This window comes from Panthera uncia, chromosome D1 (genome assembly GCF_023721935.1).
Source record: "Panthera uncia isolate 11264 chromosome D1, Puncia_PCG_1.0, whole genome shotgun sequence".
NCBI lineage: Eukaryota > Metazoa > Chordata > Mammalia > Carnivora > Felidae > Panthera > Panthera uncia.
In genome coordinates, this window is record NC_064808.1 from 105753090 (window position 1) to 105779070 (window position 25981).

The window sequence follows — 25981 nt, forward strand, 5'->3', positions numbered from 1 at the left end:
CTGCCTAATCATGAAAACAAAAGTATAAATAGTATAAATAATAACTAAAAAACTTGTTCTTATACCTTGTAGAGCTGATGCCTTCAGCTCGTTCTAAATGTCTGCAAAGTGAACATCATTGGGACCAAAGATTTGAATGCATTTGATTAGTTTAAGTAATTAGCATCTGGATCCTTCCCTATTTTATTGTGGTTTCCTGCACTCTTACCGCAGTGGCTGCTGTTGTGGTAATTAGGGCTGACCTTCACAGAGACAGAGTTAAAAGATACTGCTGAAAGTCTGTAATTTTCTAGAATCATTTATCATGTTCTTGCCCTCCCCATTTAATAAACTGGTGGCATTTCTCATTTTTAAAAAGTGTTTATTTCTTTTAGTGTCTTTCAAAACTTGTTATTTATTGTTTTGCCTATCTTTTCCTTTAGCCTCTTATTCCACGAAAAATAGACACATTTGCTGAAAAGGAAGAAAATAGAATGGATTTATGTGTCTTTCAAATTTTTCTAGGGCTCTTCTTCGACAGACTCAAATGTTTAATTAACAGTTCATTTTTCTTTTTGCCACTGAAATTTACGAGGGATGTCTGGAACGAAACATCACCTCTTCACCAGCCTGCATTGGTGGGACTCAGCTTAAAGGATCTGTCCTTCCTTTGGGTCCCAAGAGCTCTTTTGGTTTTTTAAACATTTTGCCTTATTACAGTTATATGAGTGCAGTTCTTAGTTGTCCTAAATAATTAAAAAATGACAATGACTATTGATTAAGCATTTCCTTAGAGCCAGAAACGTTGTATATAAGATCCTGTTTAATTCTTAATTTTTTAAAAATGTTTTTTTTTAAATTTTTTAATGTTTATTTTTAAGAGAGAGAGACAGACAGACAGAGTACAAGTAGGGGAGGGGCAGAGAGAGAGGGAGACACAGAATCTGAAGCAGGTTCCAGGCTCTGAGCTGTTGGCACAGAGCCCGATGTGGGCTCTAACCCACGAACTGTGAGATCATGACCTGAGCTGAAGTCGGACACTTAACTGACTGAGCCACCCAGGTACCCCAAGATCCTGTTTAATTCTTACAACCGCCTTGTGTTAAAAGTATTATGGTCATCTTCATTTTATCTTACACATATGTATATGACTGTATGTGTATGTATAAACCTAGATATTGTATATAAAAATTGTGTACATATAAATATCATATATAAATATTTATATATTTTATACATTTAAATGTGCATTTAGAAGCATAAATTATATATAGATATGGCATTGTTGTTTTTATAAAAATGATTTCTGTCCATAATGAAAAGTCAAGCACATTATTCTGGGCAAGATAACCTTGGGTCACATTTTTTTCTCCCAAGGAATTTTTTTCTGGGCATCTGATCTTTCACAGGAATTTTTGAAACAAGCCTGGGTTTGACTTCTTGAAGGGATTTGCTTTTTTTTTTTTCACTGCTTGAGTCCCTGAAGAACTTTGTTTTTAATCTTGAAGTTTAATAAGCTTTTCCCTTGATACACTGTATGCCACTTCTATCTGAAGATTGAATTCTCTCTTTATTTCACAGAAATGTCCTGTATTATATCTTTGAATAGTTTTACATTTCCTTTGTTTCATTCTCTATTTAAGGAAAATACAAAAATGATTAGACACTCAGTTGGTATTGGACAGTAGAAGGAGCGAAGAGTAGGAACAGGTGTAATGCAGAGACTTCAAGATGACTACTGCTGAAGAGGTCAAAATGTCCAGGCAGCCCACCCAAAACACGTCCCCTGAAAACCTCCTCAATGTGTATTAGTCATCAAAGAGTCTTATTAACAGTACAAATAGAGTACTGACTTCTTTAATGGTTTTAAAAATTTGTGGGGCATCTGGGTGGCTCAGTCGGTGAGTCTGACTCTCAATTTTGGCTCAGGTCATGATCTTAAGGTCATGAGATGCAGCTCAGCAGAGAGCCTGCTTAGGATTCTCCCTCTCTCTCTCTCTCTTTCTCTCTCTCTCTTCCTCCCTCCCTCCCTCTGCCTCTCCCCGACCCCCTAAATAAAATTAGTATTTTGTGGTCACTTAGTGTGAATTTATTATGTGCTAAATTTTGCAAAGACATTAATATTCTAATTCAAAATCTGAAACTTTTCCCACCAACTTTTTTGAAAGTTTTAAGCTTCCTAAAAAGTTGGAAACTAGAAAAATGAATTTTTGATATCCAGGCTTACTGATTGTTAAAACTTTACTGCGTTTTTTATGACTCATCGTGAGTATTGATTTCATAAAACCATGAATCCTTTGTGTCAGAGAAGCAATAATTTACATGTAGTTAGGGCTTCTCATGTAATTAGGATCATTTTTTCCACTCTCTGGTTGACATTATAGTGTTTAAAACGTTTGTTATATATGAAAATAATTCTTTTTACTTCTTTTCTTAAAAATATCTTCTAATCTTCTTAAATATAATTTTATTTCGCTTCTAGTTCCTTTTGAATCGTAGCTAATGGGTATATTAGTACTGTGACACTAAGAGTAAAATACAGGTTTTAAAACTAATATCATAGCCTATTGCACCCTTGAGAACAATATTTTCAAATTATTTGGAGTGTTCTATGACATAGTTAATTTGCTGGAGTTTTGTTTTTGTTTGTTTTTACATGTAGAGTAGACCATTTTTTATATTTTTCCCATATGTCTGTTATGGGCTGACTTGGGCCTTCCCACCCATAATTCATATGTTGAAAACCTAACTTATAGGATCTCAGAATGAGACTATCTTTGTAAATAGGACTTTTTATTTTTTTTTTTAAAAATTGTTATTTACTTATTTAAACTAAAACAAAAAAACATTCAGTCATTGCTTCTGCCTCCCTGTACACCCTGTCTCTTGTAAATACCTGTCTGTTCTCTGTATTTGTGAGCTTGATGTTTTTGTTTTAAGAGCCCCACATATAAGAGAAATGAGGTGATATTTATCTTTTTCTGACTTTTCAGTTAGCATAATGCCTTTGAGGTCCATACATGTTATCACAAATGGCAAGGTTCTGTTCTTTATTAATGGTTGAGTCATATACATATACAACATTCATCTTATATACATACATATAATATATATATATTAATACATATTTTTGAGTGATTTCATTTTCTTCAGATAAATACTCAGAAGGGGAATTACTAGATTATATTTTAATTTTAATTCTATTTTAATTTTTTAAGGGAACTCCATATTGTTTTCCATAGTGTTTGTACCACTTTTTATTCCCACCAACAGTGCACAAGGGTTCCTTTTTCTCCACAACCTCACCAACACTTGTTATTTCTTGTCTTTTTGATAGTAGCCTTTCTAATAGATGTGAAGTGATAGCTCATTGTGGTTTTGATTTGCATTTCCCTGATGACTAGTGATGTTGAGCATCTTTTCATGTACTTGTTGGCCATCTGTATATCTTTGGGAAAATGTCTATTCAGATCCTCTGCCCATTTTCAAATCAGATTGTTTTTTGTTTTGTTTTGCTTTTAGGTTATATGAGTTCTTCATATATTTGGGATATTAACACCTGGTCAGATACATGATTTGCAAATATTTTCTCGCATTCATTAGATTGCCTTAACATTTTATTGATGGTTTATTTTGTTCTGCACAATGTTTTTAGTTTGATGTAGCCCCACTTGTTTAATTTTGCTTTTGTTGATTTGGCTTTTGGTGTGAGATTCAAAACAGCATTGCTAAGACCGATGTCAAGGAGCATACCTCCTATGTTTTCTTCTAGGAGTTTTATGGTTTCGGGTTTTAAGTTCAAGTCTTTAATCTATTTTGAGTTAATTTTCCTGTGTTGCATAAGGTGATAGTCCAGTTTTATTCCTTTGAATGTGGCTGTACAGTTTTCCCAGCACCATTTTCAAAGAGACTATTCTTTCTCCCATTCTGTATTCTTGGCTCCTTTGTCATAAATTAATTGATCGTGTATGTGTGGATGTGTTTCTGGGCTCTGTATTTTCTGTTCGATTGATTTATGTGTCTGTTTTTATGCCGATACCCACTGTTTTAATTACTATAGTTTTTTAAAAGACATTTTAACATTTTATTTTGAAGGTCATTTTAAAAACAAAGTTAAAGACAATCAGAAAAAATTGCACAGACTGTACTCATTGAATAAGTAGGGTGCTTAAATGAAACTGAGGGAGATATGTTTTCTTCCTCAATTCTGGAAATGGGTTCTGTCATCCTGAAGGTTCTTATACTTACAAAAAGAAGGGACGGGAATCATGGCAATTAAAGCTGACTCATAAGTATGTAAATCTACAGGAGAAAACAATTTTTTCTGTTCTTCCTAATAAGTCAGTTTTGATCTTCAAACTGTGCATTGTTTCTGAAAAGATATGTTGCTAGAAATTCAGTGGAATTTGGCGATCTTTCTTCTCCAAGCACAGGAAGTCCCTGTGATGAAATGGGCACAGCTATCTCTCCAGGTTAGGCACGAGTTGGTAAAATCTGGCGATCCACTTTCTATTTTGATGAGTTTTCTGTATTGATCTTCTCATTGTCTACTATCCTCTCAATATTGTCTGTGAGACTGTGCTCAAAGTGAGGGTTTTCTGCAACCTCCGTCTGTCCTTCTAGCATCTGCTCTGGCTCCCTGGCAGAGCCTTCAAGACACAATCCCCAGAAACTAGTCCTGGAAAAGAAGAAGAACCATGAGTTACCCAGGAGATTTCAACAGGAAGATTCCAGAATGGAGTCCAGCCCTTGCCACTACCCCTGCCCCTCACCCCTACCTGGGTGCGGGAGCATCTGGAGCAGTAGAGGGGCATGGTGGGACGGTCCCAAGACTGGGTGCTTGCATCAGGTCCAGAAGCTCCGCGATAGTCCCAAGAACCTAGAAGAAGGGGGAAAGGGGAAAAGGAAGCTGATTACCTGCATCCAAGATGCTTGTTCTTAAGAGCCCTTTACTGGGCCACCAACTCTTAATTAGTATAGCTTTGTAATAGAGTTTGAAACCAGGGAGCATGATGCCTCTAGCTTTGTTCTTCTTTTTCAAGACGGCTTTGGCTGTTTGCAGTCTTTTTTGGTTCCATACAATTTTAAAGATTGTTTGCTTTATTTCTGTGAAAAATGCCATTGGAATTTTGACAGAGTTTGCCCTGAATTTGTGGATTACTTTGGGTGTATGGACATTTTAACAATATTAATTCTTCCAGTCCTTTTTTTTAAATGTTTTTTTTTTTTTAACGTTTATTTATTTTTGAGACAGAGAGAGCATGAACAGGGGAGGGGCAGAGAGAGAGGGAGACACAAAATCTGAAACAGGCTCCAGGCTCGGAACTGTCAGCACAGAGCCCGACGCGGGGCTCGAACTCACGGACCGCGAGATCGTGACCTGAGCCAAAGTTGGCCGCTTAACCGACTGAGCCACCCAGGCGCCCCAATTCTTCCAGTCCTTAAGCACAGAATATCTTTCCATTTGTGTCCTCTTCAATTTTTTTTATTAATGTCTGGTAGTTTTTCATATCTAGGCCTTTGCTTTTCTTGGTTAAATTTATTCCTAGGTATTTTATTCTTTTTGGTTGCAGTTGTAAATGGGACTGTTTTCTTAACTTATCCTTCTGATAAAGTGTAAAGAGATAAAACAGATTTTTGTGCATTGATTCTGTATGCTGCAATTTGACTGAACTTGTTTATTCTGCCAGTTTTTGGATGGAATTTTTAGGGATTTGTGTAATATCATGTCATCTGTGAATAATGAGTTTTATTTCTTTAGTTGTTGAAATTCAGTTCTACCACCTAATCCCTAAGATTTCAGTATGTATCTCCTAAGGACAAGATTCATCTACATAGTCATAATACCATTGTCACCTCCCCCAAATTTAACTTTCAAAGTATATTACCTAAAATATAATTTACATTCAAATTTCCCCAGTTGTCCCCAAAATTTTAAGTTTATTCCCCTTAGGATTCACTTGAGCCTTATATGTTATGTTTAGTTTTCACGTTTTTTAGTCACCTTTATTCTAAACAGATTCACACTATTGTTTTGAAGACCTTAACATATTTTCAGAAGTACTTTGATCGGAATTTTTCTGGCTGTTTCCTCATGAATAGGGTTAGGTTAAAGACATTTTGTTTTGTTTTGTTAATTATCACGGATTTATTTCTTTAAGGCCAATTAAAGTGCTTTCACAGATTAGGTAAGTATATTAAAACCACAGAAGACTCTTTTTTTTCTGTCTTTCTTAAACATTTATTTTATTTTAATTACAGTATTGTTAACATACACTGTAATATTATGTCCAGGTATACAATATACATACATCACAGGTGCTCATCACAGCATGTGCATCCTTAATCCCCATCACCTATTTCACCCATCCCACCCACCTCCCCTCTGGTAACCATCAGTGTGTTCTCTGTAGTCTCTCTTGTCTCTGTCTCTCTGTCTTTGTCTCTCTGTTTCTGTCTCTCTCTCTCTGTCTCTCCTTTAGGTTAAAGGTTTTTGGCAAGAATATTGGATAGGCAATATTGTTTACCTTCTATCACACCAAGAAGTACTTAATCTGTTTATCCTATTCTTTGTAATGTTAACTGAGATCACTTGGTTAAGGTTTTGGCTGCTAGAGCTCTCCATTGAAAAGGTAACTTTTACTTGGTAATTAACAAGTTATTTGTGGGGTGATACTCTGTACTATGTGAACATACCCTGTTCTCCAACAAACTTTCACTCAGTGGATTTAATATTTATTAATGATGTTTGCCTGAATCTATAACTACATTGGCGGTGGTACAATAGCTATTTTCTAATTCTGCCTCCTAGTCTTTTAAGCGTACCTGTGACCTCATTAAGAACTATCTCTGTCTGCCCCAAATATGCTGAGCTGCTTTTTCTGTCTAGTGGATTAGAATGAAATCTCTTTAATAGAAAAGACATGAGTGTTGATAGATGTCTGACAGACACCAGGAACACAGATAAAGTGTACCTATATTAACATGTTTATCTCCCTTCAAGTAAAAAGTAAAGAAATACCCAGTTCCAAATATTAAAGCCATTCCAAAAAATAAGGTGGGCCAATGCCCTAAGGACTCAGAAATTGATTTGTTGCGGGAAAATGAAGAGTATTTGAGAAAATACTGGCCTCACTTTTGTTTATGTTGTTTTTTGTTTTGTTTTGTCTCTTTTGAATAAGAAGAGAACACTGCTTCCATAAAACATGAGCAAGCTCCTTTCTCATTTACTTGCTTTGGGGTGAACCCTGGACAGTGATACTTTAATGTCTTTCCAGGTGATGTTAATGTGCAGCCAGGGTTGAGAACCTTTAGGGGAAGAAGAAGTAACTCCAGCTTGAAAGATGGGTGGGATTCGGACATGTAGAGATTGAGGGAGGTCACTCCATGTTAAGATAAGAGCATGAACAGAGGCTGACCTGATGACAAAGATTGGCTGTTCTTTTTCTTCTGTAAAACCCTTTTTCTTGGCACGTTCATGAGAAGGTAGCTTGAAAGATGATGTAATAAAATTCACTCATTTGAAAGATTGAGGCTTAAGTATTGCTGTGACTGTGTTATTCAGAGAAGAATAAGGCTCTGTTCTTGATGATGTTCTGCAGCTTATCATTTGTTGCATAGCAAGCCCTGTCATGTCAGTCCTGGTAAGCCCATTCATGGAAGGACGTTACAACCTTTGCTGGGTGGCAAGATATTAAGCAAAACATGGCTTATTGAAAATAATTTCTGACATGGCAGTGATACTGTAAAAGAACAAAAAAGGGCAAACTTGGGTTTCATGTTTGTGCTTTAGCCACAGGTTTGAAAAGTGAATCTCAAGCTTGTAAATACTGGTTATGAGGCACAAGAAACAGAATGTAAATATCTTGAATGGATATTAATCAAGAGTGGTGAGTCACAGATAGCAGATGAAAAGCATAAAACCAACTGTGGCAAGGCTTCAGCTCAGAGTTAGGTTTCAATTTTGGTATCTGCTGAGAATGGCCAAATGGAAGATGAAAATGAGTAAATATTGATAATACAAACTATTGAATTTGTCTAGTGATAAATGTTTCTTGGGTTTTGTATAGATTCCTAATGTGAAAATACATATATTGTGTGAAATGCTGGAAAGAAACCCTTTGGAAATATTTTATCTTCGTCTATTATATTTTAATAAAAGAACAAGTTTTAGAGAATCAGATAAGCAGAATAGCAGACAGTATGGGATCCTAAAGCTAAAAATATTTATGTCCACATATTCCAGAATACAGAGGAAAAGTAATATCACCCAAATTTAAAACATGAGCACTATTTTCTCTTTGCATTTGAAAACATTACCTGGAATAATTATATCCATAGGAAGAGAGTTACTTTGAGTGGACCTCCAACAGAATTACAAGATGGTGACTCAGTGTTACACCCCATTCCCTGGAAAGTTCTCAGTGCCCCCATATGGGTCCTGTCATGCAGGGACTCAACAACTCATGTAGAAATAGATTTTTCTCACAATTTCCAAAGTAATGTGACATTCAAAAATAGAAACAAGAAAAAGAGAAGAAAATAAATCAGAGTCGGTAAAGTAGAAGGAATAAATGGCTAAATTCTCATTGTGTCTCTGTCACCAACCAGCTCTGACTTTGGGTAAATCATCTTACCTCTTGACTTCACTTGCAAAGTGAACATTAGGCTAGTATTTTAATAGTTCATAAACATTTAAAGAAATAGAGTTATTTTCCCCTTGGAATGAAATCTTACTTGGAATCATAAAATGTCAAACAATTGAAAATAAAGATGTAGGAGAGAAGTCCTTTCTCCCAGCCTCCCCCATATTTCTGGAGGCATGATCACAGACATTGACACTCAAGGGTGTGGTCTGGCAGCATCAGCACCTGGTTGGTGTTGTAGAACCTCAGAAGCTAGCTAGTAAAGGGGAATCTCAAGCCCCAGCTGGACTTACAGAATCTGAGGCTACATTCTAATAGGTACCCCAGCAATATGTTTCACAGTAAAGTTTGAGACGTCCAGCTCTAGAGATCCCTGAAACTCCATTTGAAAACTAACACTGGACTAGTTAATGTTACCACAGGGATTAAGCATGATTTTTTTTGCCCTCTGATATACCACACTGACCACTTCTCAGCTGGGAGCCCAGTGGGCAGAAAGAACAAGAAGTAGTGGAAGCAATGCCATTTTTAGAGTCTTGGAATCAAGAATGCAAAGGAGTATTTTATTTCACAGAGAGTCCAGTGTTCCATCTGTTCCACAACATCATTTCAAGGAGGGTCTATGTAATGGTCTTTATGTATGTTAATCTATCAGTCAAGGGCCCAGCAGAAACTTAATGACACACTCAACCAAGATGATTGACAAGCCTTTTTAAGAGTTGTGGGCAGGGTTAAGAGAACCAATGGTGAAGCACCCAGAGACTTGCAATGGTGGGAACCATTGACACTTCTAATCTTGATGGAGAAAGGAAAGGGAAAGTACCTTGGGAGAGCTTAAACTGTAGGAAGGGCCCATTATAGGAGCTCTTGCCTTAGGTGAAATGATACAACCATTGCCAAACCACACATTAGGGTGGAGCAAACCAGAAAAAGAAATAAACCACACTTTTTCTCCTTTCTTACTCACCTGCTGGTGGCCAAACCCAACTGGAAACCAGAGTGCAACTGGAAAGCCAATGGATAAAGTCCATATAACTGTCTTCTTGGGGCACAGAGGGGGGTACAGAAGGTTAGAGAGTGATTCTGAAGAGCACATTTAGAATAGCTAAAGCAGTGACTAAGATGGTTGGATTTGGCAATAGGACAACAGATAATAAAGTAGAATTTTAATGGAAAGGTTTGTTTTGTTTGAATATATATTTATACATAGATATACATGAATGAATGTATATTACACATTCATGTGTATATATACACCTATCATGTGTATAACATGAAGATATGTTAAATTATCAAGGAGACTTTTTTTAAGAAAAAGTAATAGCAGAAGGTATGCTTTAAAGAAGTATTTTTATACTTTCTTCTGCTGTGAAAAGTTTTAAAAAACGGAATGATGTTAAATTGTATTTACTTAATACATTCTCTTTGGTAGGTGCTATTAAAAACACTCAGGTACAAATCTTGGATCCCATCTTCAGGCTATGATACAGGTTAAAAGAAAAATGATAAAATACATCTAGAATATACATATGGAATGGAATGATTTATTCAGCCAGTATTTATCAAGCACCTGCTGAATACCAAACAATATCTTTGTGACTAAAGTTTACAAAAATAATGAGTTGTACATAATATGGTCCATATCCACACAGAATTTATAGTGTCGTTGGGAAGATAAATAATAGTTATAGTTCAAGGGTGATAAAAACAGAAACATAGGGTTCTTTGGGACTTTATAACAGATACACCTAATTTAAATTGGAGATCCAAAATAAGCCATCTTGAGGCATTTGAGATCTGAAATGGAGATAGGAAGTCAGCCAGGTAATGGAAGGTAGTTACCATGAAGAGCAGTTGAAGGGAGCAGTGGAGGTGAGGGTATGTATATGTGTGGGTGCTGGAGGGAAGGCCGTGTGGGGTCCTCCAGCCAGAGCAGATCATATGTTCAGAAGGCTTAGAGAGAAAAGAGACCATGACATGTTTAACAAACTGATGAGAATCTCTTGCATGTGGTGCATAAAACTAAGGAAGCGTGGTACCATAAAACCATGTGAAGTTATTAAGATATCATGATTAGTGAATCGCTTGATCAAATGGGGGAAATTATGAATATAAAATATTGGACTTAGTGTTGCCACTTCAGGTAAAACTTGAACTTATTGTCTACTGAAATTTCTCTGAAAAATAAGGACAAAAAGGCATGTTTCTCAAAACTTTCCCTAAGTTTTTATTTTTTTCCTTTAATGTAGGAAAATAGCTGAATTGTTCTGAACTTTCTGTCATATGCTGCTATACACCAACCTAATAACTCATTTTCAAAGGAAATTTATGACAGTGTTCCTTATTAACAATCTTATGAAGATAGAAGCATATTTAATTGGTTATTGCTAAAAGTAGCATTAAAAAAGTATCATAGAATGGTTGACAATTAGCAAGTAAATTTCATGACTGTGTGTGTGTGTGCGCGTATGTATGTGTGTTTTTTGCCATTGTTGAAAATTCTTTTATTTATTTATTTTTGAGAGAGAGAGAGAGAGAGAGAGAGAGAGAGAGAGAGAGAGAGGAGGGACTGAGAGAGGGAGACACAGAGTTGGAAGCAGGCTCCAGGCTCTGAGCTGTCAGCACAGAGCCTGACGTGGGGCTCAAACAAGGAACCGTGAGAACGTGACCTGAGCTGAAGCCAGACGCCCAACCGACTGAGCCACCCAGGCGCCCCCATTGTTGAAAATTCTTAATTCTCTTTATCAGTAATAGCACTTATCTTTGAGTTCCTTCATCTGCCACCTTAGGCTGTTGATGCTTCTATGCAGTCATTTTGCCTTCTGGAGAAGGTAATTTATGACCAGTATGTATTTCTCTGAATGCTAGCCCAGTGAAAATGACATACAGAGTCTTTCTTGTGCTAGAACCATCTACGCAGACACGATTATTTCATGTGCACATTTATTATCAATATCTACCATACGAGAACTATCAGAAGTGTTTGAGATCCTGCCAGTCATCTCTTCCTCTGCCTTATTTTTCCAAGTGTTTCCTTTTATCACTAGAGTAGTCCTGTAGGATTCTAACACAGGAAAATGAATAGTGCAATCAGCAACACTTTATTTCTTCCACTGCCAGTATTGTCATTCTTGATGCAGGTGAGAGGTAATATATTATTCTCAGACACATGAAACTGTACATGGATGGACATGATTGAAGGAATGATTTCTTCATTGGTCTCATCTTCTTCTCTTCCTTCTTCTCCTCCTCTTCTTCTTCTTCTTCTTCTTCTTCTGCTTCTGCTTCTGCTTCTGCTTCTGCTTCTGCTTTTCTTCCTGCCTCTGCTTCTGCTTCTTCTGTTTCTCCTTCTCTTTCTTCACTATTCAGTGATTTTAACATTATATGCAAAGCTATGACAAACTAGCAAAATCTAGTTTTAGAACATTCCCATTACCCCCCAAAGGTCCCTCATGTTTACCACAATCAATTCCCAGTCCCACCCCAGCCCTGGAAACCATGAATCTGGTTTTTCAGCACTACAGATTTTTCTAATCTGGGTAGTTCATATAAAGGATTTATACAGAATGTGGCCTTTTGTGCCCTGTCTCATTAGTCAGCTTCATGTTTTTGAGGTTCATCCATGTTGTGGTGAGTACTAGTGCTTTATTCCTTTTTATAGCTGAATAATATTCCATTGTATGTCTAGACCTTATTTTGTGTATCCATTCTCCAGGTGGTGGACATTTGTGTTGTTTCCACTTGTTGAATATGCTGCTGGGAACGTTTGTGTACAGGTTTTTATGTAGACGTGTGTGTTCAGTTCTCTTGGGTGTATGCCTAGGAGTAGAACTGCTGGGTCATAAGTAACTCTACTTAACCATTTGGAAAACTGCCCAGCTGTTTTCCATGGTGGCTATACCATTTCACATTCCCACTAGCAATGTATGATGGTTTCAGTTTCTCCACAGAAGGAATGATTTCTTAACCAGCTTACAGCATCCTATTTTTCAAGCCTTATGGATTCAATGGCTCATTTTAAATTATTTTAACAAAGATGTTTTTCACATCACGAAGAGGACGGCAAAATTTTTGTATAAGAAGTTCTGATCTTGCCAAATGTTGGATTTCTGTAATACATAGTTTATAATAGATTAGACCATTTGTTCATGGTCTCTCTTTGCTTCTCAAGATGGAATCTTGTTGGTCCGTTGGTTATTAGTTAAATATAAATGTGAAAATATAATTATAAATGTACATACACAATCTATGTAATTTACAAGTGATTTATCTCTTTCATATTGCTCCTGAAAGCTTATTTGTTTCAGAGATGTTTTCCATTTTCATTTCATTTCGTTAATTCCACAAATATTGAAGCCCTACTCTAGGTAAAGCCCCATGCTAGGCTCTGTTTTCAAAGTTTACTCTTAAACAGATCTTAATTTCAATGAGCTTTGAGTCAAGTAGGGAGCTGTGAACAGAAATTGTAAGAGTGAATATGTTAAGTCCTGAAAGAGAGGCTTGAGCAAACCCATGATGCTTCTGAGGTAGGGAAGGTTATTTCTATCTGAGAAGGCAGTCTTGGGAGGTCAGGAATAATTTCCTAATGGAAATGACATTTGGAAAGCATCTCTCAGAAAGGATAGGACTGAGCCATGGGAGGATTGGAGAAAAGCACATTTTTATCTGTAAATAAAGTATTAGCGTAGAATATGTGCTTGGGGCAGAGTGGCTCGGTTTTGGCAGGAGCACAGTGTAAGGAAGCAAAGTGTGGAGTCAGATTGGATCTTGAGAAGGCTTGGAATGGTGCCTAGATCACGTGGTTTGCAACAGGCAAATGACCAAAAACTTACTATTCAACAGAAATAACAGAGATACATTTCTTAGAATCTGATAATGCTCTGGGGATTATTTATTTATGCACTATTTATTTTACAACAAAGAAAGAACTGCAGTGTGGCAGTGGCTAACTTTACATGCACTGACTTTTCACTCTGTTTTTCTCTTTCATAGTAACTTACTTTCTTACCTCTGTATGCTGTATAAAATTTTTTCGATTACATCATTATTTCTTAAGTTTGTGCAGTAAGAAAAAATCATCTTGGATGATCGTAAAAAAGTAGCATACTACAATTTCTATAAATATTTCAAGTCCTGTTCCATAAACAGAATATTGTTTTAGATTTACCTCCTTTTTGTTCACCATGTGTTTTTCCATTGTAGACCATTCTTCTGGGTTTGTTTTCCATTTTTTTTTTCAATAATTACATTTTTGTATGTGTTTTAGTTTACTCTTCCTAAACAGTAGACTGTGAGATAACAAGGAGATAAACAATGTTTATCTCTTTAGCATTTTTATTTATTTTTTTCCTTTCTTTTTTTTTAAAAATATATGAAATTTATTGTCAAATTGGTTTCCATACAACACCCAGTGCTCATCCCAAAAGCTGCCCTCCTCAATACCCATCACCCACCCTCCCCTCCCTCCCACCCCCCCATCAACCCTCAGTTTGTTCTCAGTTTTTAAGAGTCTCTTATGCTTTGGCTCTCTCCCACTCTAACCTCTTTTTTCTAACCTCCCCCATGGGTTTCTGTTAAGTTTCTCAGGATCCACATAAGAGTGAAAACATATGGTATCTGTCTTTCTCTGTATGGCTTATTTCACTTAGCATAACACTCTCCAGTTCCATCCACATTACTACAAAGGGCCATATTTCATTCTTTCTCATTGCCATGTAGTACTCCATTGTGTATATAAACCACAATTTCTTTATCCATTCATCAGTTGATGGACATTTAGGCTCTTTCCATAATTTGGCTATTGTTGAGAGTGCTGCTATAAACATTGGGGTACAAGTGACCCTATCTTTAGCATTTTTATTTATTTATTTTTTATTTTTTCTATTTTTTAATTAAAAAAATTTTTTTTAACGTTTATTTATTTTTGAGACAGAGAGAGACAGAGCATGAATGGGGGAGGGGCAGAGAGAGAGGGAGACACAGAATCGGAAGCAGGCTCCAGGCTCTGAGCCATCAGCCCAGAGCCCGACGCGGGGCTTGAACTCACGGACCATGAGATCGTGACCTGAGCTGAAGTCGGACGCTTAACCGACTGAGCCACCCAGGCGCCCCTCTTTAGCATTTTTAAAATGTAGCTTCTTCTGAGTGCACCATTGCAGGATGACAGTATTATTTCTCAGCCCATTTAAAATATTACTTTATTGACTCTGACTCCTGTTATGGCTGTCTGCTGTCAGTCTTTCGTTTGCAGGTGATCTTTTCTCTCTGTCTACTCTTAGGATCTTTGTCATAGCTAAATCTCGGGCAGGCTCATTACAAGTGTCTAGTATTGGATTTCCTTGTATTTATATTTCTCAGTGGATACTGTGCTTGGTGGTGTGGATTGATAGTTTCCATTCATTAGGGAAGATTCACAAGCTCCAGAGCTTCAAATATTAACCTTTCCTTCATTTTCCCTGTTCTTTGCCTCAGGTACTCTGGTTAGAGTTAGGCTACATTTTTTCATTATTTTTTCTTACATATCACTTGATTTGTCTTCCATATTTCCCACATTTTTATCTCTTTGTGTGACATTTCACAGTATTTTCAGATCTGTACTCTGATTGTAGTTCATCAATTTTTTTGTTGTTGTTGTTGTTGGTGGCATCTTAATACTTTTTAACCCATCTACCCTTTCATTTTGTTTAAATTTCAACGCTTATATTTTTAATTTATAAATTTCTATCCACCCCCCCCCCCTTTTGAATGTTCCTAAGTCAGTTTTGGTCACTTCTCACTGTTTGTGTGCTTGTGATGCTATCCTTTATTTCTGTAAGCATTCCATACCTGTTTTGTAGCTCTCAGTCTGAGACCTCAGTATCTGATGTCCTTGGTGGTCTAAATCTACTTTTTGTTTCTTCCACGTCTCATTTCTAGTGGTTAGTTTCCCTGTATGTTTTGGGATTGTTGCCCGTTGTCTTCTGTTTGACATTATTTTATTGTCAGGAAAATCTTGGAACCTAAATTCAGTGGGTGTTCCACATGAGAGAAGGTTCGTGTGTTTCCACGGGGACTGTGGGGGCATTGCAGACCTGGGACCACTTGAACCCCTTTGAGGGTCTCTGGTACAATCCAAACATATCAGGTTTAGCTCTGCATCCCTGCTGCTAATGGAAAGCTAAGTCTCCAGAACTTGGTGCTAATGTTGGCATTTACCTTCAAGCTACTGTATCTTTAAGTTTGCACATGTGGCTCATGGTTAAGATTTTAGTTAAAGATGATGGGTTTTGTTTTTGCGTAGGCCCTTTGGAGCTTTTCTTCACCTATGTAAAGCTCAGCAATGCTATAAAAATTATGTCCTGTACAGGATCTACTTTTTTTTTTTCTTCTCAAGATTCTCTTTGAGAGTCTCCAGATTGGCCTGCTGCTGGAAGCTGACTAATGATAGATTATTGTAGCACACTAGCCATATGGGAATTACCAAAATAGTTTGATCAGTATAAGTAAGACAAGCAAGGATATTTTAGAACAAACAAACACTAATTTGGCATCTGATTTGTCCAGTGTAGTTATCTATACCAATTCTTGCTTGTGTGTGCTTTTTGGAGATAACCCAAAATATTGTATTAATAAAATATTTGAAATGTTCCTGTTGAATAAAAGAAGTAACTGAGCCACTAGGAGACTACTGGTATATACCTCTTCTTAAAATGTCTTTTGTCTGGGGCACCTGGGTGGCTTAGTTGCTTGTGTGTCCAACTCTTGATTTTGGCTCAGGTCCTGATCTTGGGGTTATGGGATCAAGCCCTGTGTTGAGTTCTTTGCTGAGCATGGAGCCTGCTTAAGATTCTCTCTCTGTCTGTCTGTCTCTCTCTCTCTCTCTCTCTGCCTCTCTCCCTTGCTTGTGTGCTTTCTCTCTCTTTAAAATAAATAAATAAATAAATAAATAAATAAATAAATAAAATATCTATTTTCTTTAGTATAATATGCTTTACAATGTTCCAAGGAAGGGAAAAGAGGGAATTGATCCATTAAGCAATCAAAGACCTGTGAAGTAAGACCAAAGGTTTCATTTGTCCATTCTTGCATTAGTTAATAAAATCTTTATCCATTTATGCATGATTACTTTCATATAAATTTGTTTAATTAAAAAAAATATTTGTAGAGTGGTCACTATATCGCATGTACTGTTCCATATGGTAGAAAACCTAGCAAGGAGCAATTAGAAATCTATATGCGTATAGATCTTGCATTATATTATAAAGATAGACATAAACAAGGAAGCATAGTAAAATATTATGGTAGGATGGTAAGTGCTAGGGAGAACAATAAACATTACAAGAGGAATAAACTATGGCGGTGTTAAAGTAACAGATGGGTAGATGGATTTACTGGTTCTAAGCACTTTACTAATGAGCCTTAGAATCTGGTCTAAAATGTCACAGCTGGAACGCTCACATGGTCAGGTAAACATTGTTTAGGGAGTTGGCCTTATGAGTTGAATTGTGTCCTCCAAACGAGATGTGTTAGAGACCTAGCCCCTAGTACCTTAGAATGTGACCATAAAATGGGATCATTAGGGTGGCCCTAATCCAGTATGACTGATGTCCTTATAAAAAGGGGAACGTTTGGATATAGAGATGGACATACACACAGGGAAGGAGAGCACTGTGAGAAGATTAGTCTTCTACTTATCTTCTCATACTGATCATACTGTTATAAGCCAAACCATGATCAGAAGCTAGGAGAGAGGCATTTAGTGTAGAGAGGCTTGATCTTGGACTTTTATCTTCCAGAACTCTGAGACACTCAATTTCTATTGTTTAAGCCACTCAATTTCTATTGTTTAAGCCATTCATATTTTTGGTACTTTGTTGCAGTAGCCCTAACAAACCAATGCAATCAATAATTCATTGTAATAAAGCTTACCATTGTGTAGGACAATAGGAGATGAGAAGGAAAAAGGCTCTAAAACTGCTGATGGCTTATTATGAAACAAGTGGTGGTTTTTTAAATGAATATATAGTGTCTGTTATATACCAGGGACTATTCTATGTATTTTGTAAATATTAGCCAGTATATATCCCAATAGCAATCCTGCTATAGAGGTTCATCTATTATTGCTATTTTATTTATTTATTTATTTATTTATTTATTTATTATTTAATATTTATTTATTTTTGAGAGAGACAGAGCATGAGCAGGGGAGGGGCAGAGACAGAAGGAGACACAGAATCTGAAGCAGGCTCCAGGCTCTGAGCTGTTAGTCCAGATTCCAACACAGGGCTCAAACTCACGAGCCATGAGATCATGCCAGAGCTAAAATTGGGTGCTTAACCAACTGAGCTACCCAGGTGCCCCCATTATTTCCATTTAAAAGATGTGGACTCACATTTTGGTCATGCATCTACTTCCCAAGAGGAGGCAAACATTTAAACCAACATTACAGGGCACAGAGATTCTTGGACCTTGTGTAGTAGATTTTCCTTAGGGTTTCCTACAATACATGTGAACACGCAATTTTGGAAAGTCCTCTTTTTGGTGATAGTGGAAGATGGAGGGAAAGGGTATGCTTAAGATGAGGACGCCGATATTCTAGTCCCCCTTGTGTGTTCCTTAACCATTGACCTTGGGCCCATCATTTAGCTGTTTTCAGTCTCGATTCTTACACTTGTTCTTACACTAACTGGATAGCTGTCAAATTAAATCAGAAGATAAATTTAAATTTAAAAAGAACAAAAAGAAATAAAGTCTCCAATCCACTGTTTCCCTTGGAGATTTTTATTTTTAGAGGAAACATCTCCTCAGTATCTCCCAAACACTATTCATTTATACGTTCTTTGTAAACATTTAGATCTAAGAAATGTTTTAAATTATTTATGGTATACTTGAAAAGCTTTGATACCATCTCACTGGAATGAAGGAAATACATGTAATCTGGTTGCAAAGAGACGATTGATAGCAAGTTATGATTCACGTTGGGTAAGCATAATACTAAGCATACATTAGCCTTTTACACAAAGCTTTAGATTCATAATTATAGACTGAACTAGGTATTAGTATGAAGAGTCTCAAGGCTCTTCTTGTAATTCACTGATGGCATAGAACCTTAGAGTGATATTAACTAGAATTAGTTAATATCTAATTAACCTCTGCAAAATGATGGTGAATATATTCAGGTTAGATGGGAAAGACCCATGATTGAGTCTTTTTTCCAAGGTCTTAGCGTGGAAGTGGTGTGATTCTAGACCACCTGTCAAGTGTGGCATGGAGATGGGGGAAAGTGACCTTTTACCAAGACCTGGTGTATTAGCCAAGGTAAATAATGCTAGCTGTGGTGACAAACAGTCTTCAAATCTTATTCCCTTGACACAGTGAAGATTGATTTCTTGCTCCCATGATCTGGAGTTGGGGGTCCTGGTTAGATGTCTAAGCCACTGGGTTGCAAGAGAGACTTTCTTTTTTTTTTTTTAATATGAAATTTATTGTCAAGTTGGTTTCCATACAACACCCAGTGCTCATCCCAACAGGTGCCCTCCTCAATACCCGTCACCCAGCCTCCCCTCCCTCCCACCCCCCATCAACCCTCAGTTTATTCTCAGTTTTTAAGAGTCTCTTATGGTTTGGCTCCTCCCTCTCTAACTTTATTTTTTTCCTTCCCTTCCCCCATGGTCTTCTGTTAAGTTACTGAGGATCCACATAAGAGTGAAAACATATGGTATCTGTCTTTCTCTGTATGACTTATTTCACTTAGCATAACACTCTCCAGTTCCATCCACGCTGCTACAAAAGGCCATATTTCATTCTTTGTCATTGACACGTAGTATTCCATTGTGTATATAAACCACAATTTCTTTATCCATTCATCAGTTGATGGACATTTAAGCTCTTTCTATAATGCAAGAGAGACTTTCGCACCCAGGCTCCTTCTTATTCCACCATCTTGGACATGTGTCCTCTGTGGTTCCAGAAGAGAGAGTAGAGAGAGGACTGGAGAATCACAAGGCCTAGGCACACCTTCTGGTGGTCATGACTCTGTTGTGTATCCTTGAAATGGCTAGACCTTCTGGTCAATTCCCTTTTGCTCTCTTTTGTTATCATTCTGGGCCTTCCTGAGTGCCCTCAATGTTCTATACTCTCTTTTTTCTCTGGGATTTTGAACTTGCCATCACTCACCTTGGAACACTTCCCTTGCCATATGCCAAGAACTCCTGTGCTTTTCACTGTCAGAAACAGTCTCTAAGGCACGCTTCTTCGGTAAGTGCCATGATCTCGACAAGGAATTCTTACACATTGTTCATGTTCCTGGGGATGTTTACAAAGACAAATACCAATTATGTATGTCTGAGAAATTTTGCCAATGCAAAGTCAACCTTCATTGTGATATTTTAATTATGGTAGCATTTTGTATGATTTGTGAAACTTTCTTTTTAATTGATATGACATAACTCATTTAAGTAGAAATCTATTACAGGTATTTGTTTACTGCCTTTTTTTACTATTACTAAAAATGCTTCAGTGAATAAAGACATGCATTTTTAAAGTTTATTTATTTTTGGGAAAGAGAGAGAGAGAGAGAGAGAGCGAGAGAGAGAGCAAGCACAAGCACGAAGGGGGAAGGGGGGAGAATCCCAAGTAGGTTTTGCTTTGAGAGCACAAACTCATGAACCGTGATATGACCTGAGCCAAAAACAAGAGTTGGACGCTCAACCGACTGAGCCACCCAGGCGCCCCAAAGGGATGTGTTATTTACTCCTATCGCATGCCTATTCAATACAGACAGCTTCATAAAATGTATTATCATCATAATTTCTTCAACAAAATTGCATTATCATTTCTTATTTGTAGTGTGTCTGTAGCACCAGCCAAATCATCATTATCATTGTCATGATGCTTAATAACAAAAGTAACAATAATAATAATTACTGTGTGCATGCGTACGTGGGTACTAGGCTCGGCTTTTTATGTATATTACCTCATTTAAATTTAATCCTAATGCTATTGCATTAGAATCGTTACTATTCCAGTCTTACAGATGAGGTTGCTATCGCCCTGAGGGGCCGTGTGATCTGTCTGTGGTTAATCAGCCAGTAAGTGGTGCAACTAGGCTCTAAACTCACATCATTTATAGTTTCAAAGCTATCACTCCTTTGATCCATCCCTCCGCATTGTGTGTGGAAAGAACATTGGTCAGGGCAGCCTAGCTTCTCTCTGTCCCTGTCAGGGATCCAGCTCAGCATTTCACTTGTTGTTTGCCTATTTGTTTTCTTTGTTTTGATTTGGTTGTTGCATTTTCTGGTGTGTGTATAAGAGAGTGTCCTTGGAAACCTCTCCTACCTCTTAAGAGATCACCATTGCCTCAACAGTATGTTTGTTCTGCAGCAGGAGGGTCCCTCAGCCCTTCTTAACCTGCCCATTCTTTCCCCTTTCTTTCCTTTTTAGGATATATATATGTGTATATATATATATATACACATATATATATCTCCTCTGTTAGAATTAGAATATAATAGAATATAAGCTCCTGAAAGACAGATCATAATGCTTTCTCAAACCTTTTATGTGATATTATTAAAAGCAAAAACATCTCCATGACCCCAATACTAATTCATTTCTTACCTACAAACAAGTGAAAAATGATATCTAGATGAAATGATGGATTGAATATTGGAGCCATAAATTTTACATGAGCACCATGCTGTCTGATATCTTAGTGAGTAGCCATATGTGGTTCTGTGCATTTTAGTTGAAATTAATGAAAATCAAGTAAAATTTAAAATTTAGTTCTTTGGTCATGCTGTTTTCATCATTACAGAAAGATCTCCTGGGTAAGAATCCTCTGTATAAAAGTTTGAATCTTCTATATAAAAGCTAGATTCTGCAGCTGTCCATATTTGTTTATCCATGGTATATCCCCTAGACTGAGCAAATGCCCTCTGATCTCATTAGAAAATTCCTTATGCGTGCCAGTGCCCTTAATTCTCCTTGGATTTCCAATGGCTGGGATTCTCAGTATGTAGCATCAGGTTTTGCCAACCTGAGTCTAAGCACAAACCCTAGTTATTTCTTTTAAATGTTTAATGCAATCGAGTCAAAGTGCAAAATGCTGTTTTTATTACTAAAAATAAACAGCCACTGTTAATCTTCCATCCGACCCCTGACTCACAGAAATGAAATGAAGAGTTATGGGAGAACAAATATTTTAACAAAAATGCACACATGCCCACACACACAACACACACATAATAACATAGAATTGGATAATTGGAAGTTAGGGCTTTTGTTTTGTTTTGAGGCCTTGTCAGAATAGTCTCGTGATAAATTGGCTGGGTCAAAATGGCCAGTATTTTTTATAATCCAAATTCTTATTTTGTACTCTGTTACTATGAGGAAGCTTTTCCTTCATCCTTGTATAACAATGAGTTAGTGCTTTGTGCAGGATTATTTTTTATAATATTTCCTTGAAGAGAGTGCAGAATTTCCTTTCCTTGCAGAATCTTTTAGTGGTGGTTCCAAAAATTTACTATAGCTTTCTGAACTCTTTATATAGAAATGTAACCAAAATCTCCCATGGGACATGTGAGTGGCAGTGTGGGGACAGAGGTGTCCCAGAGGTGCAGGCTAACTGTGGGTGGTAAAGCAAGGCAGACTTTTTAGTGCTATTCCTTAAATGTGTGTGATTTGCTGCTGGTGTGAATGTGATGAAAAATACAATCGTTTGCACTCTTTGGGGGAAAAAAAGAGCCATCTCTGGGTGCAAAGTATTAAACACCATGTATCACTTTAATATTCCCCACGTTGTGTGAAATTTTCAATAAAAAAAATGAATAAAGAATCTAAAAGCAAAACATAAGCCTTTCACATTTGGAAAATTTTCACAACAGAATATGAAATGTTTGCTGATACACTTCTTTCAACTATGAAGCATAAAACTATTTCCTTTAAATATTATATGAATCCTGCTGTGACTTAAAAAGAAAAGTGGCATCTAATCGTGGAACATGAAATGACTTCATTATGTGGTTTACCAGCTTATCTACCAAAACAAAACCTGAATCCATTTTTAGAATGAAGTTTTGAGGTTTGAAGAATAACAATGAAGTAAATACAAATACACGAAGCGGGAGGGAAGCAAGCATTTCTATGCTAAGCATTTCTCTTCTAAGATGAAATGTCTGGGGGTTATGTGTTTTTTTTGGGGGGTGGGGGGTTGCTGATTTCATCAATAAACAGTATGATTTTTTTTGTATCTCATTTCAACAAAGGCAACATTTCAGTGTACAGAATAAGTATCATAATTAGCCTTAGATGTTAATATTCCCCCAGATACATCCACTTTACTATTGAATTTATTGTTTAGTTCTTTAAAAATGCAAAGATGTTCTGCTTAAATTCCTACATATTTAAAGTGCATAGCATAGCAATGATAGGTCATATATACTAAGTAAATACTTATAAAACAGATGAATAAATAAGAATGCTTTTAATTTTTGTAAAGTATATTAGTGTATTTCACTCAAGAATTTTCGTATTGCCTCTTTAAATAAGAATATTTAATGAAGGATTCTTGCCAGAGAAAATCAAAACAAAATTTACAGTTTTTAAAAATTGTAGCTGTTACAAATACAGAGAGTAGGCTAGAATTACAAAAAACCAATAGCCCTCTGGGAGATAACAGGTTTTATTTCAAAACACTTTATTTCTTTGGATAATTATAGTCTAAGAATCAAAACACAAACAGGTGAGTGATAAAAAGAAATAAGCAAACAAGAAAGCAAGCGCTCTATTTTATTAAATGAGAATTTTTTTTCACTTAGTGGAGTTCCTTACAGATTAATCCAAAATTTGGCTTATGTGAGTAGAGTCATCTTTATTTTACTAGATAGTATTCCTCTTTAGGTTTTATCATTCATCCATTGAAATGCATCTGGACTCTTTTCAGTTTTGGCTGTTATGAATATGTTTTATGGTGATTGATGTCTAGTTTTATACCATTTAGAACATATTGTATATAATTCCAAGTCAAAACATTTGTTGTGTTGGTTTTTCTTTTTGCAGCCCAGGATATGGTCTGACTTAGTGTATGTTCCATGAGATCTTGAAAAAATTATGTACATGCTGCTGTTGGGTGGGTCTTCCCATATGTGTCAGTAAGGTCTTATTTGCTAACTTTGCTCTTTCAATCTGTACAGCTGTTGTAACAAATTACTACAAATTTGGTGATGTAAAACAACAGAAACTTATTCTTACACAGTCCTGAAGGTCAGAATTTAAAATCAAAGTGATGAGGGAGCATAAGGCAAGCTGAGGGCAAAGTACAGGCTAATAGCATCCCGCACCCGCAGGTGGGATTTGGGTGCTATTCCTCGGACACTCCTGGCTGCCCAAGAACAAAGGAAAGGAAAGAAAACAAATGGTTTACTGATAGAGATCACAGTCATGCAGGATAGGAGTCTCCTTCAGTTTACAGATAACTTAGTAAACTGCAAGAAAAAGACAATCTTATCCGTACTCCAATCTGCAGAAACCTATAGACTCCATTTCCTAGAGCCCTAATATCACCCTCATCAAGATGTAAGGGGGTTTAAGTGTTTGCCATGGTGATGTGGGAACTTAAGACAAATGAAAAATTAAATTCCCTTACTGCCTACAGCCCACTGACAAGTCCTTGAAACAGGCAGAGTGACCTCCCTCTAGGAGCTTAGCTGCCTCAATGATGACACTGTGTTGGGGCAAAAGGGAATCTTGGCTTAACATTATCCCACCCCACCCCCCACCCCCGCCTCCCCAGATCCTGTGAGTCTCCTTACTTAAAAATTCCTTTGAAAACCTACTTTATCTTTAACCCCCAAGTATATGTTGGCAATCATACTTCAACATATGGCTGCTGATATACATCTGAAGGGTCTCATGACTGAGGTTTTACTAAACGGTAATAAATGGAGTTTTCCTAATAGCAGCTAGCCCATCAAGGTCCTGGAAACCTTGCTTCCAAAATTCCTTAGAGACTTAAACTGTCCCTAACTCCCTTTCAACCTGAAGGTATATAATCAGTCACTCTTCGCAACCCCGGTGCAGCTCTTTCTGCCCACAGGTCCTGTTCCCATGCGTTAATAAAATCACCTTTTTGCACCAAAGATGTTTTCAAGAATTCGTTCTTGACTGTCAGCTCTGAACCCCACCATCACCCCAGAACTGCACCAGAAGTGTGGATAGGGCCATGGACTCTGCAGAGGGTCTGGAGGAGAATCTGTTCTTTGACTCTTCTGGCTTCTGGTGGCTATTGGCACACCTTGGTGTTTCTTGGCTTATAGTTACATTACTCCACTGTGTCTCTTCCTCCACATCGTTATGTGCGTGCCCGCACGTGTGTTCACACATAATCTCCCTCTGCTTCTCCCTTATAAGCACACTTGGGATGAGAGCAGATGGTGTTATAATTTTTGTTTCAATCATTATATCTAATTTAGACAACTCAGGAGAAAGATACTCTGTGGTAAGAACCCATATTCCTAGTTTTTCGGTTGTTTTTTTTTTCCCCCTTCCTGATACTCTAAGATTCCTTCTCTTACTATCTTTCTGTTTGAAAATTTTTCTTTGTCCAGACTTTAAGGGTAGGTCTGTTAGGACACAGACTTTCAGTGTCTCTTTAGCTGCAGATGTCTTTACTTTCCCTTCATTCTTCAAGAATAGTTTCCCCAGATAGAGAATTCAGTGGACAAGTCTTTTCTTTTGATATTTAAACGACTGTGCTACTTTCCCCTGGCCTCCATAGTTTCAGATGAGAAACAAACTTCCATGCAAATTAGCGTTGCCTGTAAGTAATGAATCCTTTCGTTAGGGATACTTTCAAGATCTTTTCTTTGAACTTATTTTTAAGAAGTTTAATTAAGGTGTGTCTTACAGTGGGTTTCTTTGTGTTTATCCTATTTGAGGCTCACATAGTTTGTCGAACCTGTGGATTTATATTGTTAGTCAAATTTGAGACATTTTCAGCCATTATTTTTCCAGATGCTTTTTCATTCCTGTTCTTTCTCCTTTCCTCCTGGAACTGCCATGATAAAAAGGTCGGATATTGTCGTCCTCATTGTTGTCCTTGTTGTTGCTGTTCTGCAGGTCCTTATAGCTCTGTTCATTTTATTTTATTTTTTAGTCTATTTTCTCTCTGTTCAGGTTGAGTAAATTCTCTTGAACTATTCTCAAATTCACTGATTCCATCCTGTGTCATCTTTTTGAGCCCACCCAGCAAATTTTCTATTTTTTGGTGCATTTTTCAGCTCTATAATCAACATTGGTTATTTTTATATCTTCTGTTGCCTTACTAAGATTTTCTAATTTTTTATTCCTTTCAAAAGAATTTATAATTTCTTGTTGGAACA

General features: G+C 37.0%; 1 protein-coding gene and 1 pseudogene across 1 annotated transcript in view; one reads left to right on the forward strand and one right to left on the reverse strand.

Annotated features, from left to right (window-relative positions):
• Nucleotides 1-25981, forward strand: part of GUCY1A2 (guanylate cyclase 1 soluble subunit alpha 2) — a 297464-nt gene that overhangs the window by 136396 nt on the left and 135087 nt on the right. The window lies entirely within an intron of this gene.
• On the reverse strand, nucleotides 298-19896 carry LOC125911021 (protein dpy-30 homolog; annotated as a pseudogene).